This window comes from Notolepis coatsorum (assembly GCF_963971535.1).
Source record: "Notolepis coatsorum genome assembly, chromosome: 5".
Classification (NCBI taxonomy): Eukaryota; Metazoa; Chordata; class Actinopteri; order Aulopiformes; family Paralepididae; genus Notolepis; species Notolepis coatsorum.
The window spans coordinates 14,333,666-14,358,572 of record NC_140169.1 but is presented as its reverse complement, the minus strand read 5'-3'; positions in this window follow the sequence as shown (position 1 = coordinate 14,358,572).

Below are 24,907 nucleotides of genomic sequence, written 5' to 3'. Positions count from 1 at the left end.
AAAGTATTCTGTACTTCTGTATGACAACTATTAAAGAAACTTGAAACTTGAAACTTGAGAAAGGACCCCAACTGGGCTGCAAAATGACCATCGAGTGGTAAAAGCAGAGGGGGGCACACCTGGGACGCCAGGTGTTGCCGTTGAGCCCTTCGGAGGTGTCGTGGGCCTGTCAACGAAACACCAATGAAGGAGGGTGCCCACCTGAAGACCCCAGTGAAGCTTTTACCACTACCCCATTCAATAAAAAGTGCTGATTATCTAAGGCAGGGGTGTCAAACTCATTTTCACAGAGGGCCACATCAGCATTATGGTTGCCCTCAAAGGGCCAAAGACCGTATAAATGTTAATGTAATGTAAAATAAATGTAGCTACACATTTACATATTGTTAAACATGGTGTTTCTGTATTTATTACTTATTCAAGTTATACATATTGCATATTCATTTGCATAAATGTAAAAATATATGTTAGCTTATGTTATTTTAACAAATAATTTTAGTTTATCAGAACTCCATATTACTCCACCAATCAATGATCAAACCATTCAAGTAAATAACAAAGAAGAATATCATCAAATACAAGCTATGACATTAAGTTTGTTCAAAACCGTTTTTGTCACAGTCAAGAGGGGCAGAACTAACAACTGTGAGCTGCAAAGAACACGTGGGACAGATGTAGCAGATGTTACAAAAACAAATGGCTGCACACAACCTTGCAGAGGCCATACATCCAACTAATGGAAGATAGTTTAATTAACTTTAATTAACAGATTGCAGAATGGGTACAGTACAGTACAGCTCAATACACACAATTGTTAAGGGGATGCAGACCAGAGAAAGACTTTCGACTTGTTTACATCAGGGTCCCCCATTTTCAATTCGTAATGAAATTGCTATTATGTGTCTGTATGAACACACAACTGTAACTGTACTCAAAAATAACAAAATAAGGGTTGTCTCAGTTCACAACTATATTGGTCAAGTTTTGGGTGGGACTTGTTTGCGTCCCTACAGCTTCTTATTCAATTGAGCGAGATGCTCGGTTATGTCACACAGCCAGTTTGCATCTGACAGTTCAGACAATATTTCTTCAACCCTTTGTTACCTATTCCGCCTGGATCTTTTTTGTATTTTGGGCTGTAAAATTGTCAAAGAACGTCTGAGGAGTAAGTGCTTTTGGCTTTTTTCCTTTGTTACCTCAGATGTTCAACATACATGTATGTGTAAGAATGTGTAATAACTAAGGCTGTCAAAGTTAAAGCTTTATTAACGCATTAACCCACAATTATTTTTAACACTGCTATTTTTTAACCCAATATTAATGTAAAAAAAAAATTTACCTGAGCTCTTGGGGGGCCACATCAAATGACGTGGCGGGCCGGATTTGGCCCGCGGGCCGTGAGTTTGACAACTATGATCTAAGGGATTGTAATATCTAGTCCTATAAGCTCAACTAATCACTGGTTAAGCTTAGGCGACTCTTTCGAAGTTGGTTAAGGTTAGAGTTTGGAATAAGGGCTGGCGTTCTATCGCCATGCTCTAAGACAAACTCTAACCTTAACCAACTTCGAAAGAGTGCCTAAGCTTAACCGGCGAAAGAACTTGCCGTCACACGATTGGTGCACATGTCACATGACCAGAAACGTCAGTGGCCAATCAGATTAGCAAAACGCACAAAACGGTTGGTATTCGAATATAGGCGTCCAGGACCACGATGAGCTAAATGTAGACGTTTTGGAAACAGTTAAGAGATAGATAAGATAAGATATTCCGTTATTGATCCCCTTGGGGAAATGCAGGCATCATAGCAACATGGGGGAGGGGAGGTACAGGTATGGGCATGGTAATAGTAGAAGACATAAATACAAAAAAAATCTCTTATTTTGCAGCATATTTAAATTTTGTTTTTTTATTAAAATATATTTAGTTTTTAAGAATTGTAAATGATAGGCAAAAATAAGCATGTGCTTCAGCCTATTCCTGTTTTTGGTCATTGAGTCATTGATTTTGTGTGTGAGCTTACTTTGAATATGTACATTTGTGATTTTTTTTTTTGTAAGTCCACACAAGTAAGTGTGTTTTTGATTTGTTGTAAACAAAGACAGAAAATAAACCATTCATTCATTCATTCATTCATTCATTCATTCATTCGTTCATTCATTCATTCATTCATCCATTCATTCATTCATTCATTCATTCATGTTGATAACGGTCTTTGATCATCACTGTCACACCCAGAGGAGGCTCCTGCTGAAACTGATCTGAGATCAGTAATATTCAGTCTGTGGTGGATGATTTACCATCAGGGGTGATGATTTACCATCAGGGGGGCACGATCGCCCCCCCTCTGGCTAAACCAAGAGCAGACAGACCCACGGGGAGGCGGTTGGTATGGTTCAAGAACATAATGAAATGGATCCAGGTACAGTAGTAGTTTCAGTTTAATCTCTCAGGAGAATGCCTGAAAGAAGCGATACAAGTGCAAGACCACAACAAGGAACTAGGTTTCATGTTCCCTTTATACATGTGAGCAGGGCGGCCTGGGAGAAATGCGAGGCCCTGTGCGAGATTTAAACGCGAGCCCCCCCCCCCCCCCCCCCCCCAAAAGGTAAAAAAAAAAAAAAAAAAAAATTATATATATAATTTTTTTTTTTTTTTTTAAACAGTCAACATATTCGTAAATAATAGCGCTGCCCGAGGCTGGGCATGATACAGTCAACATATAGCAAGAGAGAGAGCGAGAGAGAGCTCCCGTTCTACAGTCAATATACAGTGTACAGAGAGAGACACATTGGAAAGAAATTGAAATGCTATTTGGCCCTAAACAGAGAGTACACAGTGGCAGAATACCTGAGCACTGTGACTGAAGATCCTTGACTAGGTACAGACTCAGCGAGCACAGCCTAGCCATCGAGAAAGGCCGCCATAGGCAGACTGTGTGTGTTAGAAAGAGAGAGAGAGAGAGAGAGAGAGAGCATGTGTGTTAGAGAGAGAGCATGTATGAGAGAGATAAGCAAAGATGACCCCCTAAAGGATATTCAACTTTTAATGAAAGAACAAAACAGAAGGAAAAGATAACTTCACAAAGGCAACATGAATATACATAGATCCAAAAGGACAAAGATCAACACTTAAATCCAAAGAGAAGAGGGTCTATACCAAGAGAAAACAAAGCAGCAAGGAGCCAATGGCCGACAGCTAAAGGCTAGCCAGGTAGGCTACTGACACCAGGCCACACACCAGTGGCGGCCGGTGGGTACTTCGCCACTAGGGGCGCTATACCAAACATTTTGCAAACATGTACAGTACAGTACCACGCAACAGACTCATGGCAAGACGTGAGCGATTCGACTCACGCTCACGGCAATGAATCGGCTCTTATGAACGAGTCGCTCAGCTGTTACTACAACAACACACAACCAGTCAAATAAAGTATAGTCTAGACTCTAATTCACAACTTGAAACACAATATATAAATAGAAAAGTTAGAAACAAAACTCGCCCCGTCTCCAAACACAGGCAGATCTCTCCTTCTCTCCTTCTCTCTCTCACACACAGCGCGACGTGGAATCGATTCGTTACACAATCAGACCTATTATATACCTAGAATAACTTCAGTATGAGTACAGGGCTGTACACATATTTTGCATATTGTTAAACGAGCCAAGGCTAGCTATTAAACTATCGATATGAATCGAAAATCTGGGACCCTGATGTAAACAAGACAAACGTCTTTCTCTGGTCTGCATCCCCTTAACAATTGTGTGTATTGAGCCGTACTGTATTGTACCCATTCTGCAATCTGTTAATAAAGTTCTCATTCATTCATTCATTCAAACATAGACGATATTGAACAAGCCATAATCTACGTATTTTCAATCCGAGAGAGCTGCAGTAGTTAAATCAATGAGCCATCGACACAGTCAGTGTGGTGGTAACGTTATTATTGCATCCAAGATTGATACACGGCTGGCTAGGCAGTTGGTAGTCATAGTCTTGTGTTATAAAATAAATAAACAATCAGCAATGTCTCGCTTCATGAATAGCCAGCAGTAGCCTAACAGTACTGCTCCTAAAAAAAACGATTTACAAACGTTAACGTTAACCACAGAGAGAGAGAGAGAGAGAGAGAGAGAGAGAGAGAGAGAGAGAGAGAGAGAGAGAGAGAGAGAGACTCACTGTTTAGTTGAAACGTCCAGGGCAGGAGAGCTTGATAAATCTCTTATTTTGCAGCATATTTAAATTTTGTTTTTTTATTAAAATATATTTAGTTTTTAAGAATTGTAAATGATAGGCAAAAATAAGCATGTGCTTCAGCCTATTCCTGTTTTTGGTCATTGAGTCATTGATTTTGTGTGTGAGCTTACTTTGAATATGTACATTTGTGATTTTTTTTTGTAAGTCCACACAAGTAAGTGTGTTTTTGATTTGTTGTAAACAAAGACAGAAAATAAACCATTCATTCATTCATTCATTCATTCATTCATTCATTCATTCATTCATTCATTCATTCATTCATTCATTCATTCATTCATTCATTCGTTCATTCATTCATTCATCCATTCATTCATTCATTCATTCATTCATGTTGATAACGGTCTTTGATCATCACTGTCACACCCAGAGGAGGCTCCTGCTGAAACTGATCTGAGATCAGTAATATTCAGTCTGTGGTGGATGATTTACCATCAGGGGTGATGATTTACCATCAGGGGGGCACGATCGCCCCCCCTCTGGCTAAACCAAGAGCAGACAGACCCACGGGGAGGCGGTTGGTATGGTTCAAGAACATAATGAAATGGATCCAGGTACAGTAGTAGTTTCAGTTTAATCTCTCAGGAGAATGCCTGAAAGAAGCGATACAAGTGCAAGACCACAACAAGGAACTAGGTTTCATGTTCCCTTTATACATGTGAGCAGGGCGGCCTGGGAGAAATGCGAGGCCCTGTGCGAGATTTAAACGCGAGCCCCCCCCCCCCCCCCCAAAAGGTAAAAAAAAAAAAAAAAAAAAATTATATATATAATTTTTTTTTTTTTTTTAAACAGTCAACATATTCGTAAATAATAGCGCTGCCCGAGGCTGGGCATGATACAGTCAACATATAGCAAGAGAGAGAGCGAGAGAGAGCTCCCGTTCTACAGTCAATATACAGTGTACAGAGAGAGACACATTGGAAAGAAATTGAAATGCTATTTGGCCCTAAACAGAGAGTACACAGTGGCAGAATACCTGAGCACTGTGACTGAAGATCCTTGACTAGGTACAGACTCAGCGAGCACAGCCTAGCCATCGAGAAAGGCCGCCATAGGCAGACTGTGTGTGTTAGAAAGAGAGAGAGAGAGAGAGAGAGAGCATGTGTGTTAGAGAGAGAGCATGTATGAGAGAGATAAGCAAAGATGACCCCCTAAAGGATATTCAACTTTTAATGAAAGAACAAAACAGAAGGAAAAGATAACTTCACAAAGGCAACATGAATATACATAGATCCAAAAGGACAAAGATCAACACTTAAATCCAAAGAGAAGAGGGTCTATACCAAGAGAAAACAAAGCAGCAAGGAGCCAATGGCCGACAGCTAAAGGCTAGCCAGGTAGGCTACTGACACCAGGCCACACACCAGTGGCGGCCGGTGGGTACTTCGCCACTAGGGGCGCTATACCAAACATTTTGCAAACATGTACAGTACAGTACCACGCAACAGACTCATGGCAAGACGTGAGCGATTCGACTCACGCTCACGGCAATGAATCGGCTCTTATGAACGAGTCGCTCAGCTGTTACTACAACAACACACAACCAGTCAAATAAAGTATAGTCTAGACTCTAATTCACAACTTGAAACACAATATATAAATAGAAAAGTTAGAAACAAAACTCGCCCCGTCTCCAAACACAGGCAGATCTCTCCTTCTCTCCTTCTCTCTCTCACACACAGCGCGACGTGGAATCGATTCGTTACACAATCAGACCTATTATATACCTAGAATAACTTCAGTATGAGTACAGGGCTGTACACATATTTTGCATATTGTTAAACGAGCCAAGGCTAGCTATTAAACTATCGATATGAATCGAAAATCTGGGACCCTGATGTAAACAAGACAAACGTCTTTCTCTGGTCTGCATCCCCTTAACAATTGTGTGTATTGAGCCGTACTGTATTGTACCCATTCTGCAATCTGTTAATAAAGTTCTCATTCATTCATTCATTCAAACATAGACGATATTGAACAAGCCATAATCTACGTATTTTCAATCCGAGAGAGCTGCAGTAGTTAAATCAATGAGCCATCGACACAGTCAGTGTGGTGGTAACGTTATTATTGCATCCAAGATTGATACACGGCTGGCTAGGCAGTTGGTAGTCATAGTCTTGTGTTATAAAATAAATAAACAATCAGCAATGTCTCGCTTCATGAATAGCCAGCAGTAGCCTAACAGTACTGCTCCTAAAAAAAACGATTTACAAACGTTAACGTTAACCACAGAGAGAGAGAGAGAGAGAGAGAGAGAGAGAGAGAGAGAGAGAGAGAGAGAGAGAGACTCACTGTTTAGTTGAAACGTCCAGGGCAGGAGAGCTTGATAAACGTGTATAATCCACTGATGATGTATTCCAGACCACTGTCCACTGTAGCCATATAGCTTGTTAGCCAAGTGTTAGCTCGTTAGCACAACACAAGTACATTCCTTTGTCCATTTCCGCTCGAACAGACTGCAAACTACCTGGCGTTCTATCGCCATGCTCTAAGACAAACTCTAACCTTAACCAACTTTGAAAGAGTGCCTAAGCTTAACAGTCTAAAGAACTTGCAGTCACGGCACGCTCGTCTAAGACAAACAGCTGCCTGCATCATTCTCACAACAACACAACTATCTCCACCGACCAACCTATGAATAACCTAGAATTGGAACATTAGAAATTGGATTCGGCCAATCAGAGATCGTCTCTGTGAAATTCTGCTACGGAAAAAAATACTGGCGTCGGCCAATCAGAGAGCGTCTCCGCGAAATGCGGCTACAGATATTCTTGACGCTACTGGCTAGACCGCTTCAAATCGCGCCCGGATTCCAACATAATAGTCATATTTCAACGCACAACGCGTTATGCACTGATTGGCTGTGACGGATACAGCGATCAAACTGTGACGCGCACTCAGAGCGCTATCGCGTATAGCCCGGGCCGAGAAATACGAAAAAATAAAAAAAATAAAAAAAACGTGATGTCACTTCCTGCTCTGGAAAACAAGTGTTTTTTAATTGCGATAATAACGTTATATTGTGCATTGGAAACACAAACATACTTAAAATGAGTAAATATTATTAATTTTAAACATGTTTATATTATTTATAGGGCTATAAAACTAAAAACTAAAAACTCATTTTTCTTGTTCTCTCATATAACCAGGGTAGGGCCTGAGGGGGGGGCGGCGCCCGAGCGCCCCTAGTGGCGAGCCGCCACTGCCACACACAGCTTTGGCCAACGGCCCAACGCTACCCAAGCTACACAAACGAACAAATGAATTCACACACAGCACATGTCGTATCTCCAAATGTTGTGAAGTAACATATGTTTTGCCTGGAAAAAAACATCGTTATTAACAAAACATTCGGGAGGGGAAGGAAGGAAGAGTGGGGTAATGTCATGACATTTTCATTAATCTTACCTGCACCAAGGAACGCAGGGCGAAAGGCCGCAACACAGGTCTCCACGTTGACGAAAGGCCTCTCGCTGTCGGGACAAAAATAAGCTATGGCCAGAGCCTTGTCATGGTGCAGGCCCGACTACATCTTCTGTCAAAGATGATGTCGTAGTCAGAGTGCCAGAACCCCCTGCTATTCTCACGGCTAATGTCAATGGTCGTAGCACAAGCTAACAGCTAACTCAAGGCTAACTGATAGCATCAAACGAACGTTCCCAGCCGAGCGCAGCCGGCAGTTAACGTCGAAGCTAAACAGCTAACTGGCTAACAGTTAGCTCAACCAGGCTATCGCTAACCATTAGCTAACGCAGAAGCAAGCTATGCGGCTACATACAGCCAGGTGCTGACACCAGGCACACACCGTTAGCTACTAGTAGTACTACAACAGCTAGTCGGCCAGTTTAGCTCCAGAGAGAGAGAGAGAGAGAGAGAGAGAGCGATGTCCACGGCGGGAATAGAATAGAGTTAATAGAATAGGTTAAAAACTCACCAAACGTCCAAGAGGATGGAGACAACCGCGTGGAGTTGACGAAGTTCATCTGCCAAACGACCATCCTCTTCATCTTGGCTGCATGTCTCTAGGTTAGCTAACGCTAGATAGCCTTTAGCTAAGCTAGCTACTAGCCGACATCATCATGGCTATATACCGACTGCATCATGACAAGGCTCCGGCCATTTGTCCCGCCTTTCGTCAACGTTCCTTGGTGACCGACCGACTGATAATGACCGACCTCTTCGAGTTGGCTGGCATAACTAAGCATAATAGTCAAAAGCTGCACGCGCGAAATAGTCAAACGCAGCTGACTCACGCCGGCGTACTACACAAGTAAGTAACCACTCCGCTCCCTTCGTTGAAACCAATAGTATGTCTGCTGCAGAGCACCAGAGCTCCCTTCGTTGAAACCAATAGTATGTCACTGCAGACCCAGGAACAAGTCAGACACATTCTACAAACGTGTCTAATGTGAAATATATAAGCATATAAGCAAAACTAGATTTTAGGTATGTGATGAAAAAGGGCCTCGTGGGAAGGGGGGCCTCAAAAAAAAAAAAAAAAAAAAAAATTATTTTTATTTTTTTTTATTTTGCGAGGCCCCCCTTCCCGCGAGGCCCTGTGCGACCGCACTGCTCGCACACCCCCTGAGGCGGCCCTGCATGTGAGACATAGTAAGGAACACGATGGATCATATTTGTGATGAATAGTTGTTGTGACATGCAGTTTATGAATCATCTTGTATTGAGTTTCATGTGAATTAGTTGAGCAAGCTACATTGTATGTGTAAATGGCAAGAAAGATTGTGATTCTGAAACATTATCTATAAAAAAAACAAAAAAAAACACATTTAGTCATTTAGCTGAATGCTTTTATCCAAAAGCGACGTACAAGTTCAGTCAGCAGGAAGGGTACAACTCTTTCAGTTGTCATCAAACAGTGTTGAAACTTGGGTGCTGAAAGAGTGAACTTGGGATCAGGGCCGTCTCAGGGGGGTGTGCGAGCTGTAGAAACATATTTAAAGTTTGAGAATACAGCTTACTTAAAGATGCCAGTTATGACTTTGTATATTTCAAATGCACCGGTGACATTCATTGTTGACTCAGGAGCAACACATAGCGTGCTTACGGTAAAAGGTTGTCCAGGGGCAAAGATAAGCGGGCGCTATGCATTTTCCAGGGGGCCATCTGGGACTGTAATCAGAGAAAACTATACATTGCCGATGTCTTGCGTTATACAGGATGGAGGGAAGGCGGACTTGAGTTTTAAACATGCATTTTTATATTCATCTGCCTGTCCGTTTAATCCCTTGGGGAGGGATTTAATGATTTTGCTGGGTATCCAATTAATATCAACGCCGAGCGGGGTGGAAGTGACAAAGTCAGAGAACACACTTTTGAAATCATATTTCCCTTTTTCATTTTTGTATCAATGGTGGGCAGAAATGGAGATGGCGTCTCAATTAATTGAGATGGCTCGCTCAGTTGTTCCGCCAGATGCGGATTTTATGGGGGCACACCAGATACATATGACTGCGCAGGTATCACAAGACCCTGACCCTGAATTTAGTGATTGTTTCTTTTCCAAGATAGATGATGAAATCCTTTGTTCTGCTCTGTATTGGGATAATCAGAGATGTATAATGGGGGTGGAGCTGAATCGGGAACAGGGGGAAATCTATAGCATGCCAGACTCAAGGCCTCACATGTGCTTGTCAAAACATGTGACGGACAGATGGGAGGACTTGAGCTCTTTAGCCGCAAGGTGTAACGACGTGTCTGATTGGGGGCCGACTGAGCGACCCGGGGTGATGTATTCTGCCTTGCAGGGCATTTACAAAATGCCGATGGCACCGTTTATTTGCAAAGCGATAAGAAGTGTGTACATTCTCCCTGACTCGGAGGACACTCAAGTGGGGCAACAGTACAGTGATGAGTTGTTGGTAGATACAGGGGTGCCTAATGAGCTTGTGGGAGTGAACCCTGTTCTATGGGCATGTGGCAATTATGATGTGGGGCTCATTAAAAATGCAGAGCCTGTTGTCATAGTGCCTAAAAGTGACTATAGGCCTGTAAGAAAGCAGTATCCGCTGAAAAAAGAGGCTGTGGAGGGGATCCGACCGGTGTTCGAATCTTTACTTGAGAAAGGAGTAATAGTGCCATGTTCAAATTCATCAGTCAGAACGCCTATATTCCCAGTTAAGAAAGTGAGAGGAGAAGGCCAGGCTAGAGAATGGAGATTTGTTCAGGATCTCAAGGCCGTCAATCAGGCTGTCCAGAGTAGGGCCCCGGATGTGCCAAATCCGCACACCATAATGAGCCAGATCCCAGCCAATGCTAATTGGTTTTCAGTGGTAGATTTATCTAATGCATTTTTTAGTGTTCCGGTACACAAAGACAGTCAGTTTTGGTTCGCTTTCATGTTCAACGATAAATCATACACATTTACTAGACTTTGTCAGGGGTTTTGCGATAGTCCAACCATTTATCATCAAGCGCTAAGGCTGAGTTTAGACCCTTTGATTCTTACGGAGGGAACAGCTCTTTTGCAGTATTGTGATGATTTATTGATAGCAGCTCCTACTAAGGAGCAGTGCAGAGAGGACACTATCACTCTATTGAATCACTTGGCAGAGGAGGGTCACAAAGCTAGTCTAACGAAGCTACAGTTTGTCAAACAGCGTGTCACTTTTCTGGGTCATATTCTTACTCCAGAGGGAAAGGAGTTATCACCTAACAGAATAGAGGCAATTGTCAGACTACCGAGACCAATAACAAAAAAGCAGGTAATGTGTTTTTTGGGCAGATCGTTCATTCCAAATTATTCAGAGTTGGCGAGCCCTCTAAGCGATATGATTCATGGAAAGGGTCTGGTGTCGACCGGCAAGGTCACGTGGACATCAGAGGGAGAGGCGGCGTTTGTAACATTAAAAAAGGCATTACAGACCACTCTTTCTCTGGGAATCCCAGATCCTAGACAGCCTTTCACACAGACAGTAGATGAAAAAAACGGTCATATGACGTCTGTCCTCTTGCAGGCACATGGAGACAGGCTCCGCCCTGTAGCATACTACTCAGGCAGGCTCGACCCAGTAGGGGCGGGACTCCCTCCTTGCCTGAGGGCCGTGGCAGCAGCTGAGAAGGCTGTCACGGCCTCACGTGATATAGTGGGCTACAATGACCTCACTCTTTTGGTACCCCATTCAGTCGCTCACATCTTGTTAGAGTATAAGACTACACACTTACCGGCGGCTAGATATCTCAGATATCATACAACGTTGCTTGATTTGCCCAATATTACTGTGAAACGATGCACAGTACTTAATCCAGCAACTCTGCTGCCATCTCCTGACGATGGAGAGCCACACCACTGTGTGGCAGAGTTAAATGAGATTTGCACACCCAGGGCTGACCTGTCGTCCGTCCCACAAAGTAATCCTGATTTTGTTTTCTATACAGATGGGTCGGCCTCTAGGGATCCGGAGACAGGCAGGGCCAGGGCAGGCTATGCTGTAGTATCTGACTGTGAAACAGTGATATCTGGTCCTCTCCCCTCACACTATTCCGCACAGGTTGCTGAACTTGTTGCACTGACTCAGGCTTGCATAAGTGGGAGGGGCAAGGTGATAACAATCTGGACAGACTGAAGGTACGCGTTCGGGGTAATTCATGACTACGGGGCGTTGTGGAGGCACAGGAAGTTTCTCACATCCTCTGGGAAGTTGATTATGCATCATGAAAAAATTCTGGCTCTCTTAGACAGCATTTTATTACCCGCAGCAGTTTCAGTGTGCAAATGCACAGCGCATAGGAACACACGGGACCCGGTGGCGTTGGGAAATAGCAGAGCAGATGCTGCGGCAAAACAAGCAGCAACTCTACCTTTTGTATCAGAGGGGGACCCCCATATTCTAGTTTTAGTTCCCTCTCCTTCCCCATTGGTTGAGGTACAGGATGCCTCCACTTCAGAGGAGAGAGCAGCATGGCATAAAGCGGGGGCAGTATTTGAGGGCGGAATTTGGGTGGGGTCAAATGGTAATCCATGTCTTCCGTCTGCACTGTTTCCAGCGTATGCAAAACTGACGCACGGCCTAGACCATGTGTCGAAGGGGGGTATGCAGGCATTGATTGACACAGAGTGGTACACGAGGGGTTTCTCAGCGTATGCCCAGAAATATTGTCAGGCTTGTGTTATTTGTGTCACCCACAATGTAGGGAGGGGCACAAACGTTCCACATGCAGCACATCCGCCCCCCACTAGAGCATTTGAACATGTGATGATGGATTTCATTGAATTGACTCCATCAGAGGGGAAAACATTTTGTTTGGTGATGGTAGACATGTGGTCAAAGTGGATTGAAGTGTTCCCCTCTTTGAAGGCGACCTCTGCTACCATAGCGAAGGCACTACTCACTGAACTCGTTCCGCGGTGGGGGTGTCCCCGTTTTCTCAGTGGGGACAACGGCCGACACTTCTACAATGAGGCTATATGACAGGTTAGCACGTTTATTGGGATCAGTTTACGGTTTCACTGTAGTTATCACCCGCAGAGTGGGGGGGCGATAGAGAGGGAGAACGGAACCCTCAAGAACAAATTAGCGAAAATATGTGCACAGACTAATTTGCCATGGACGAAAGCATTACCTATAGCGCTGATGTACATGCGGATGCGACAGAGATCAAGAACTGGGCTTTCTCCTTATGAGATACTGTTTGCCACGCCCCCATGTGTGGGAAGTAGTAACCCAAGGGAACCTCTTCTTTCAACAGCATTGTGTGAAGACGCGTTACTAACGTATTGTATGTCTTTATCACAGGTATTGGAGAAAATCAGGAAAAGGGTGAAAGCAGCGCTCCCGGTTCCAGCCTCTCAACCCCTCCACAAAATACGACCAGGGGATTTTGTGGCCATTAAAGATTTTAGGAGGAAGAACTGGCAATCCAAACGGTGGTTAGGTCCGTTTCAAGTTCTTTTAACCACCGATACGGCTATCCGAGTGGCAGAGAGACCATCCTGGGTTCACGCAGCCCACTGTAAAATCTGTCTGAGCCACACAGAGGCCTCTGATAACGCTGAGGGAACAAATTAATTAGCAGTTAATGTGACTTGTAATCTTAGTGGGATGGGGTACTCAGCCACACTGACTGTGCGTGTTACAAAGGTCACCTGTTTTTATTTCTCATTTCTTACATCCATCATACTTTTGTCACTCATGACATGCAGGAGGGCAATAGCTGGCCTCAGACTAGGGCCTGTGTTTTTCCCCTTAGTGATCATGTGTATTTTCTCAATTTCAAGCACGACCACAGCCACTCTTCCGGTAGTGACCTTAATCGAGGGGGAGACGGCCACGTTTAGCTTACCATTGGGGGACATGCCGGTGGATATGCGAGATTTTCTTGATGAGAGGAGTAGGGAGGATGCGTCCTCTGAGGATATATTTGGCAAATACATTTGCATAAGCCCTTGCTCCACTAGATCTCACATAATCGCTCACTCCTTACTGGCACGGTATTTTAATGTTGACACTCCTTTTGGTGCTAGGTGGACCATTTCTGACTCTGATATGATCAGTGATAAGGAGGTTCCCGACTGCCATTCTTCGAGCGGGAGAGGCTCATGTATTAGCCTGGCTATAACAGTAAGATCTGTGGAGAAAATAGATGACAGTTATTGGGTATTAGGCATAGAACGTGCTGGCAAAGATATCATGGTTGTTTTCAGAGTCCTGGTGGCAGGGGGATCAAACACCCTAGACCAACGTCAGAGGACCACCCCACCTCCCCCCCAACCAGGCGACCACCCCACTCCCCGTGTTAGTGATATGCAGGGACCGGAGTTCCACGCGAACGACAATTATTGGCTCAGTTGGGCAAAGTATACGGCTCAGTATCACTTACAAGATGACTGCTATGTTTGTGCAGCAGCTAGACCAGCGCTGGCTACGGCTCCTTTTCCACTAAATGGAACCAACTCACCTGATGCATCTGAGTGCATGTTAATGTCCGCCGCGGCCACTGTAACAGATTCTGTCCCGGGCTCAACCTTCTTTTTCCGATTCCAAAGGCCATTTCATCACCACCGCCCTCTAATTTTGCACAGGGGGATTATGAGTGTTTCACAGCAATAAGGTCTGGGAAGAGTAGCCCTAGAGGTAGATTCCCTTATTGCACTTCCACTTGGGTGATGGAGGAGAATGACATTTCTTCATATTCCACTTCGGAGGGGGCTCCCTCTCGGTTGTCACAGCATGTTCCTACACTGTCTAACTTCGCGCCCCGAGCTAGGTCTGACGTGTGGTGGGCATGTGGCGCTGCAAAAGGTTTGATACAAGTTCTCCCCGCTGATTGGTCAGGCACGTGTAGTCCAGTGATGTTAACGATGCCTGTGTTCATAGGTAAACTTGCGTCCATCGAACCCCTCACAGCTAATCATGTGAAGAGGCGTGCTCTCTCTCCGCCAGGGGTCCCGGCTTCTCCCGTTTGGTTTGATTCCATTATGGTACCTAGGGGGGTCCCTGATGAGTTTAAGGCCAGGAGTGAGATAGCAGCGGGATTTGAATCCATTTTTGTTTGGCCTACTATTAATAAGAACGTAGCCTGGATTAATCTAATATTTTTTAATCAACAGCGGTACCTGAATTTGACTCACTCTGCAATTGAGGGGGTGGCCGAGCAACTCAGTGCGGTTTCTCTTATGACGTGGCAAAATCGTATGGCGTTAGATATGCTGCTGGCTGAAAGGGGTGGGGTCTGCGTGATGATAGGGGTCAACTGCTGCACATTTATACCATCGAATACAGCTGAAAACGGGAGTGTACACAGGGCTTTGGAGGGGCTACGCTCACTCAAACAGGAACTGGCTGAGAGTTCGGGTGTTAGTGATCCTTTTTCAGGATATTTTGAGAATCTGTTCGGTAAATGGAAGAGGCTGGCTGCCACGATAGCCACTGCGGTTTTGGTAGTTGTGATTTTATTTGTGTTTGTTGGCTGTTGTGTGGTACCTTGTGTCAAGGGCCTTATCAAACGAGTGATAGACAGGGCAGTGGCAAATACCATGTTTAGAGCTCAGATTTCTCTTTCTCCTTCCGCTCGTTGTGACACAGGAGGGGGGGAGGTTTCAGATTCATCTGGGGATCCTTCCGCTCGTTGTGACACAGGAGAGGGGGAGGTTTCAGATTCATCTGAGGATGAAGACAGTGTGTGATGTCTGTTTTCCTTTATGTGACAACTTTAGGCGAAGCACTCTGAGAAAAAAAAAATTTGAAGTAGAGCCGCACATTCAGAGAAACTGACAGACACATAGCCGACACATTCTGGTACATTATTTCTTAAATATTTGGCATGTTGAATCGTTTGATGCTGGAATTAGTGTGTGATGTATTTTCTCTTTTTGTTTTCCGAGGGAGAGATGGGGCGTGTCCTGCTGTTCCATTCCCACCGGTGATTGGCTTACGCGGGGAGCAGACCGGGCCGGCTGTGGACGCTTTCCCAGCCCATGACTGCTGGACCACGAACAATAGGATGGTGGGTGGGGGGTGATAGGTCACGTCCGTGGGTAGAGACAGGCTTTTCTAAAAGCCCTCTCGGGAGCATGATTTTTTGGCACGGCGGGACACCTGTATAACAGGGATCTTTTGCTGCCCATTAAAGTTTCAGTGCATCAGAACCCCCCACTGCGACAAGAAGACGAGGGGTAGCTAGCATAGTGTTGTTCGTGGTTGTCAAGCTCTGGTTTGTCTACCTGTGAGATGTCCCATCGGCGCGGGGTTTTTTTTTTTGGAATGGTGTGGACGTGCCCTGTTTCATCTCCGGATTCTGCAATGTCAAGAGGCAAGTTGTGGTTAATATTACACATTAGAGGTTGTGTTGTCCTTAGAGTTCCAGAAAGTTTTTGTGTCTGTCAGTTTTGTTGTTTTTTAATTCCTTTTCTTATTATTCTTCTTGTTATTTTTATTATTATTATTATTATTATTCTTATTTTATTATTATTATTATTATTATTATTATGGATATTGTTATTGTTATTATGATATGTTTTTTATGTGTATATGTTCTGGGGTCTTCGGTGGATGGTTATTTTTCTGCAAAATACTTTTCCTGGGATTTTGTGTTTCTTTTCAGCTTGTTGGGAGAGGTGTTTCCGTCTGGACCTGTGTTGTGTTGTGACCAGCGCCGGGATGCTGTGCTGGGTTCACGACTTGGACATTTCATCATCTCACGGTTCACACTGGACATTCCATCACCTCACTGGGATGGAGATCTGTTCACCGTCCCTCATCCTGGCCGCCTTTATATGTAGGCCGCTGTCTCCCTCTAGGGGCTGGTGGTGGTAGTAGTTGTTTAAGTGTGATAATTATTTCTGTTTGTTTTATATGGTGATAATGATTGTTGATTATATTATCAAGAGGAGGGAACTGTTGTGGAAATATATTATCATAGCATTGTGGTATTGTATGAGAGGGCGCTGTCATCAGATATCAATGTAGTGTGTGCGTTTCTCTTTAAGAGAAGCACACATTAGCCAGTCAAAACAATATGGTTATGATCTATGTTGATCCTTGCTATAAGGCCATAAGTGACATTGTTATGGGATCCGCTCTGTTTTCCTTGTAAGGCAGCCATAATAGTCATTTCAGCCAATCCTCAGGGTGATGTTCCAGTTCCTTCCACGTCATATGTATATATTAATTTTGTATTAACGGTCTTGCCGAACGAGAGATCGTCCTCACTTGGTGATCGGACATTTGTTTACATGGTCTGATCTTCAACTGTGCATTCCTTATCAATTGATCTATGTGAGGAATTAAATCTATTTTCTATTTCCTTATTTCCTAACTTTTTTTACCTGAGCTCTTGGGGGGCCACATCAAATGACGTGGCGGGCCGGATTTGGCCCGCGGGCCGTGAGTTTGACACCTATGATCTAAGGGATTGTAATATCTAGTCCTATAAGCTCAACTAATCACTGGTTAAGCTTAGGCGACTCTTTCGAAGTTGGTTAAGGTTAGAGTTTGGAATAAGGGCTGGCGTTCTATCGCCATGCTCTAAGACAAACTCTAACCTTAACCAACTTCGAAAGAGTGCCTAAGCTTAACCGGCGAAAGAACTTGCCGTCACACGATTGGTGCACATGTCACATGACCAGAAACGTCAGTGGCCAATCAGATTAGCAAAACGCACAAAACGGTTGGTATTCGAATATAGGCGTCCAGGACCACGATGAGCTAAATGTAGACGTTTTGGAAACAGTTAAGAGATAGATAAGATAAGATATTCCGTTATTGATCCCCTTGGGGAAATTAAGGCATCATAGCAACATGGGGGAGGGGAGGTACAGGTATGGGCATGGTAATAGTAGAAGACATAAATACAAAAAAAAATCTCTTATTTTGCAGCATATTTAAATTTTGTTTTTTATTAAAATATATTTAGTTTTTAAGAATTGTAAAGGATAGGCAAAAATAAGCATGTGCTTCAGCCTATTCTTGTTTTTGGTCATTGAGTCATTGATTTTGTGTGTGAGCTTACTTTGAATATGTACATTTGTGATTTTTTCTTTTTGTAAGTCCACACAAGTAAGTGTGTTTTTGATTTGTTGTAAACAAAGACAGAAAATGAACCATTAATTCATTAATTCATTAATTAATTCATTAATTAATTAATTAATTCATTCATTCATTCATTCATTCATTCATTCATTCATTCATTCATTCATTCATTCATTCATTCATCCATTCATTCAGTCATTCATTCATTCATGTTGATAACGGTCTTTGATCATCACTGTCACACCCAGAGGAGGCTCCTGCTGAAACTGATCTGAGATCAGTAATATTCAGTCTGTGGTGGATGATTTACCATCAGGGGTGATGATTTACCATCAGGGGGGCACGATCGGCCCCCCTCTGGCTAAACCAAGAGCAGACAGACCCACGGGGAGGCGGTTGGTATGGTTCAAGAACATAATGAAATGGATCCAGGTACAGTAGTAGTTTCAGTTTCATCTCTCAGGAGAATGCCTGAAAGAAGCGATACAAGAGCAAGACCACAACAAGGAACTAGGTTTCATGTTCCCTTTATACATGTGAGACATAGTAAGGAACACGATGGATCATATTTGTGATGAATAGTTGTTGTGACATGCAGTTTATGAATCATCTTGTATTGAGTTTCATGTGAATTAGTTGAGCAAGCTACATTGTATGTGTAAATGGCAAGAAAGATTGTGATTCTGAAACATTATCTATAAAAAAAACTAAAAAAAAACACATTTAGTCATTTAGCTGAATGCTTTTATCCAAAAGCGACGTACAAGTTCAGTCAGCAGGAAGGGTACAACTCATCAAACAGTGTTGAAACTTGGGTGCTGAAAGAGTGAACTTGGGATCAGGGCCGTCTCAGGGGGTGTGCGAGCAGTGCGGTCGCACAGGGCCTCGCGGGAAGGGGGGCCTCGCACAAAAAAAAATAAAAAAAAAATATTTTCTATTTATTATTTTTTTTATTATTTTTATTTATTTATTTTTATTTTTTTTGCGAGGCCCCCCTTCCCACGAGGCCCTTTTTCATCACAGACCTAAAATCTAGTTTTGCTTATATGCTTATATATTTCACATTAGACACGTTTGTAGAATGTGTCTGACTTGTTCCTGGCTCTGCGGCTCTGCAGCAGACATACTCACTATTGGAGCTCTGGGGCTCTGCAGCAGACATACTATTGGTTTCAACGAAGGGAGGGGTTACATGTGTACAGTCGGCCGGCGTGCGTCAGGTGCGTTTGACTATTTCGCGCGTGCAGCATTGGAGGTTATGCTTATGCCAGCCAAGACGAAGAGGACGTCATTCGGCAGATGGACTGAAGATGAAAGTTGTTGCATGTTAGACAGTTCAGTCAAGCTAGCCATGTCGGCTTAGCTAAAGGCAGGGACAGCTAGTTAGCTTTAGCTACGTTATAATATCGAGTGCTAACGTGTGGTTCAGACAGTCGGGATAGCCATGTCGGCTAGTAGCTAGCTTAGCTAAAGGATAACTAGCGTTAGCTAACCTAGAGAGAGCGCGTGCAGCATTGTTATGCCAAGATGAAGAGGACGGTCATTCGGCAGATGAACTTCGTCAACTCCACGCGGTTGTCTTCATCCTCTTGGACGTTTGGTGAGTTTTTAATGCACTCTATTCTATTCCCGCCGTGGATATCTCTCTCTCTCTCTCTCTCTCTCTCTCTCTCTCTCTCTCTCTCTCTCGGGCCGGCTAGCTATCGTGGCTAAGGCTAACGTTATGTTGGCTAACGTTATGTTGAGCCAAGCGGGCCGGCTAGCTAACGTAGCTAACGTTATATTGAGCCAAACGGGCCGGCTAGCTGTTGTAGCTAATGCTAACGTTATGTTGGCTAACGTTATGTTGAGCCAAGCGGGCCGGCTAGCTAACGTAGCTAACATTATATTGAGCCAAACGGGCCGGCTAGCTGTTGTAGCTAATGTTATATTGAGCCAAAGCGGGCCGGCTAGCTAACGTAGCTAACGTTATATTGAGCCAAACGGGCCGGCTAGCTGTTGTAGCTAATGTTATATTGAGCCAAAGCGGGCCGGCTAGCTAACGTAGCTAACGTTATATTGAGCCAAACGGGCCGGCTAGCTGTTGTAGCTAACGGTGTGTACCTGGTGTCAGTACCTGGCTACTCTATTTGCAGTTAGCCTATTTAGCTGATGTCGGCCGTTGGCTCCTTGCTACTTTGTTTTCTCTGGTATAGACCCTCTTCTCTTTGGATTTAAGTGTTGATCTTTGTCCTTTTGGATCTATGTATATTCATGTTGCCTTTGTGAAGTTATCTTTTCCTTCTGTTTTGTTCTTCCATTAAAAGTTGAATATCCTTTAGGGGCTCATCTTAGCTGTCTTGCTTATCTCTCTCATACATGCTCTCTCTCTAACACACACACACACACAGACATGCTCTCTCTCTAACACACAAACACACATGCTCTCTCTCTCTTTCTAACACACACAGACATGCTCTATATCTCTCTCTAACACACAAAATGACATGCTCTCTCTCTCTCTATATTTCTCTCTCTTTCTAACACACATATACATGCTCTCTCTCTAACACACACACACAAACAGACATGCTCTCTCTCTATCTCTCTCTTTCTAACACACACAGACATGCTCTATCTATCTCTCTCTCTTCAATTCAAATGGGCTTTATTTCACATTCTTGTATTTCTCCCAGTAGGTATGGGAGTTTTGAGTTATTGTCCATGTTTTCAAAGTCTCTTTGGGTGTTTGCAATTTGTGGGAAGTATATGTCTTGGTATAGTGGGCAGGTTGTTACAGTTTTTCTCAATTGCTTTGGTGCATTTCTCTGATCAGAATTAAAGTTCTCATAACTGTTAGTTCAACCTCCACAACATTGTGTAATTTGTGCACATCATAGTAGCAGTTTATCATTCCTCCGAACAAATTGCAAATGCTTTTGGACATGCATCAATTGCTTTCATACAATTCTCTGCTGTTTTATAACATTATCATTTGCTTAGGCCATGTCAGTCAAAATGAACTATACTTATGACTGCTGAATAGTCATTCCCTATAAAACTAATAGTCCTCATTTCATTGCTTGAGTCATTACATACAAATATGTTGAACTAGTTGTCAAAATCTGTCAAGCAAATTTTATACATTTCTTTATAATTTTTCCCCTGAATGGAGCTGGATGCCAGGGAATCGCTGCACACATTCATATATGTTGATGAGGCGGGTTTCAATCTGGCAAAAGGTAGAAGGCGTGGAAGGAATCGCATTGGACAGAGAGCAACCACTGATGTCCCAGGCCAACGAGGAGGGAATATTACAATGTGTGCAGCCATCTCAGAAAACGGCGTCCTCACCCATATGCCCCGCATTGGTCCATACAACACACAACATCTGCTGACTTTTTTAGACACTCTTTACAGGGACATAATCCCTGAGAATGAGAGGGGTCTAAATGGCGACCATCTGACCAAGTACGTTGTTGTATGGGATAATGTGCGTTTTCACCACGCAATTCTGGTCACACAGTGGTTTGCAGCACATGAAAGGATGCTGGTGGAATATCTCCCTCCCTACTCCCCATTCCTGAATCCAATAGCCAGACAGACAGGAACGTCTGGATGTGAATGAATGATTTACAGTACTGTGTATGTTGTATGTTCCAATTCAGTTCCAATACATGCAATATTGTTTACAGTTGTAAACAGCTCTACCCAAAGGCCAAAGGGTGTTTCTTATGTTTGTTGTAAATTAGTTTGTATTTTTCTTTTGCACAATGCTGCGAACAAATTAAAATTGCAAAGAGCATATGCAGTAAAAATGTGAAACATACGTGTCTTGTACTCATTTACCTCACTAAATACAGCAATGTGTAACTGTAGATTTCAAATGGCTGTGCAAATAGTGTATAGTGCTGTCTTGAGCATTTTCAGAAAGTGTCACCAAGATCTGACTTTTTTTGCATTGAAAAACACTTACTGTCATAACGAAAACATGGCAAAGCCATTTGACTATCTTGTTCATAAACAATGGTGTCAGGACTTTTCATTTTGATGACAGTGACACTTTCATTGACATGAATACTTGCTTTTGAGGAATGAATTATCCATTTTGAGCAAGTGACACGCTTCTGCAGGTTATCACCTAGGTTTTGCGGTTTGTACTAATTGTTTTGAGAAATGCACTAATAGTTATGAGAACTTTAATTCTGATCAGAGAAATGCACCAAAGCAATTGAGAAAAACTGTAAGAAGTGGAGCTCGGTTTCCACCTCATCTTGTGTGCAGTGGGTCTGTCTTCGCTTGGGAGCCAGGTCTGCCTATGGCGGCCTTTCTCAATGGCTAGGCTGTGCTCGCTGAGTCTGTACCTAGTCAAGGATCTCTTAGTATTGGGTCAGTCACAGTGCTCAGGTATTCTGCCACTGTGTACTCTCTGTTTATGGCCAAATAGCATTTCAATTTGCTCTGGTTTTGGGTTGTTTCTTTCCAATGTGTGTCTCTCTCTCTCTCTCTCTCTCTCTCTCTCTCTCTCTGGCCTTGCTCTGGTGGAGGGTCAGGGGCATTGCCAGTGCAGCGATAACACTGTATATTGACTGTAGAACGGGAGCTCTCTCTCACTCTCTCGCTCTCTCTCTTGCTATATGTTGACTGTATCATGCCCAGCCTCGGGCAGCGCTATTATTTAAGAATATGTTGACTGTATGAAAAAAAATCTCGCACAGGGCCTCGCATTTCTCCCAGGCGGCCCTGCTTGGGATATATTAGTATAGTAGGTAGTAATATAGACAAGGAAGATTAATTAGTGGAAGAGTGCATGATAGTAGAAGACAGTAAGAAGGTTAGTCGTTATATTTATTTTGATTTCAGATATTGAATGACGAAGTGTGTTTTTAGTCGCCAGCGAAAGATCGTCGGGTTTCGGCTCTCCTAACTGTGGTGAGAAGTTGGTTCCACCATTGTGGAGCAAGGACAGAGAATAGGCTTCTCTTTGATGAGGAGCTGGGACAGGAGTGGGTCTGAGCCTCCATGTGGCTGAAAGGAAGGTCCAGAAACACTAGATGACACTTCTGCCAAGTTCCCTTTAAACAGCCTGACGAGCATATCAGTGTCATTTAAAGACATGTCAGCACTGGGTCCACACTGCTGTATTCCCTGATGTGCTCCTCTCTCTCTCTCTCTCTCTCTCTCTCTCTCTCTCTTCTCTCTCTCTCTCTCTCTCTCTCTCTCTCTCTCTCTCTCTCTCTCTCTCTCTCTCTCTCTCTCTCTCTCTCTCTCTCTCTCTCTCTCTCTCTCTCTCTCTCTCTCTCTCCTTCACTCCCTCTCTCTCTTTGCGGTAGTGAGTTGGCAGTGTGCCTAGACCCTGCTCTTCTGCTGCTGTCAGTGCCCTGCTTCGGTTCCCACCTCCACCCCTACCCTCCCTTCCTCTCCTCTTTCCTCTCTCCTCGCCTCTCCTCTCCTCTCCTCTCCTCTCCTCTCCTCTCCTCTCCTCTCCTCTCCTCTCCTCTCCTCTCCTCTGCCTCTCCTCAACCCCTCCTATCCTCTCCTCTCTCCTCTCTCCTCTCTCCTCTCCCCTATCCTCCATCCCTCTCCCCTCACCCCTCTCCTCCACCCCTCTCCTCTCTCCTCCATCCCTCTTCCCTCTCTCCTCCATCCTTCTCCCCTCTCCTCTCCTCTTCCTCTTCCTCTCCTCTCCTCTCCTCTCCTCTTCCTCTCCTATCCTTGACCTCTCCTCTCCTCTTCCTCTCCACTCCTCTCCTCCATCCCTCTTCCCTCTCCTCTCTCCTCCATCCTTCTCCTCACTCCTCTCCTCTTCCTCTCTTCTCCTCTTCCTCTCCTATCCTTGACCTCTCCTCTCCTCTTCCTCTCCACTCCTCGCTTCTCTCATCTCTCCTCTCCTCTCTCCTCCATCCTTCTCCCCTCTCCTCTCCTATTATGATGAATTGAAAAAGGGGGACCCTGATGTAAACAAGACGAAAGTCTTTCTCTGGTCTGCATCCCCTTAACAATTGTGTGTATTGAGCTGTACTGTATTGTACCCATTCTGCAATCTGTTAATAAAAGTTTCAATCAATCAATCAATCAATCCTCTTCCTCTCCTCTGCTCTCCTCTTCCTCTCCTATCCTCGACCTCCTCCTCTCCTCTTCCTCTCCTCTCACCTCTCCTCCATCCCTCTCCCCTCTCCTCTCCTCTCATCTCCTTCCTCTCCCTCTCTTCTCCTCTCCTCCACCCCTCTCCCTCTCCCCTCTCCTCCACCCCTCTCCCCTCTCCCCTCCCTCCCCTCCCCTCCCCTCCCCTCCCCTCCCCTCCCCTCCCCTCTCCTCTCCTCTCCCCTCCCCTCCCCTCCACCCCTCTCCCCTCCCACTCCCTCCCCTCCCCTCTCCCTCTCCCCTCCCCTCCCCTCCCTCGCCCCTCTCCTCCACCCCTTCCCCTCCCCTCCCCTCCCCTCCCCTCCCTCTCCCCCTCCCCTCCCCTCCCCTCCCCTCCCCCTCCCCTCCCCTCGCCCCTCTCCTCCACCCCCCTCCCCTCCCCTCCCCTCCCCTCGCCCCTCTCCTCCACCCCTCTCCTCTCTCCTCCACCCCCCGCCGCCCCCTCCCCTCTCCCCTCTCCCCTCTCCCCACCGCCCCCCTCCCCTCCCTCCCGCCCCCATGCCGTGTGGGCTGTGTCGAGCTGTCAGCCCCCGGCTGCGTCCTGCAAGCGGCACGTCCCGGCCAGAGGGGCGGCGGGGCAAAAACGGCTCCGGGGCGAGGCGCTGTGGGTACGAGCCGGGCTCCCACCGCCGAGCCGTGGACCGCCCAGGACAGATTGAGCCTCCAGCTGGCGAGCACCGGCCCTGCCAAGGCCCCACGCTGTGCCCACACATGCCCAGGAACACACGCACACACACACACACACTGTGTGCGCATCCAGCCCATACCACTTTGCAACACATGCCAATGACAACACTATTAGGCTAAGGCAGTGCTTCTCAAACTTTTTCTGTCAGGCCCCCCTTTGGCGGACCGAAATATTTTGCCCCCCCCCCCCCCCCCCCCCCCCCCCCCTTCCCCCCTCGCCCCAACAAAATAGTCATGAAATGGGCCATGTTTAAATTTATTGAAATAACACCAATATCGTGACCTTTCAAATTGGCCCTATATTTGTTTTCCATGAGATGAGATACTTGGTACTCAGCACCACACTCTGAAACT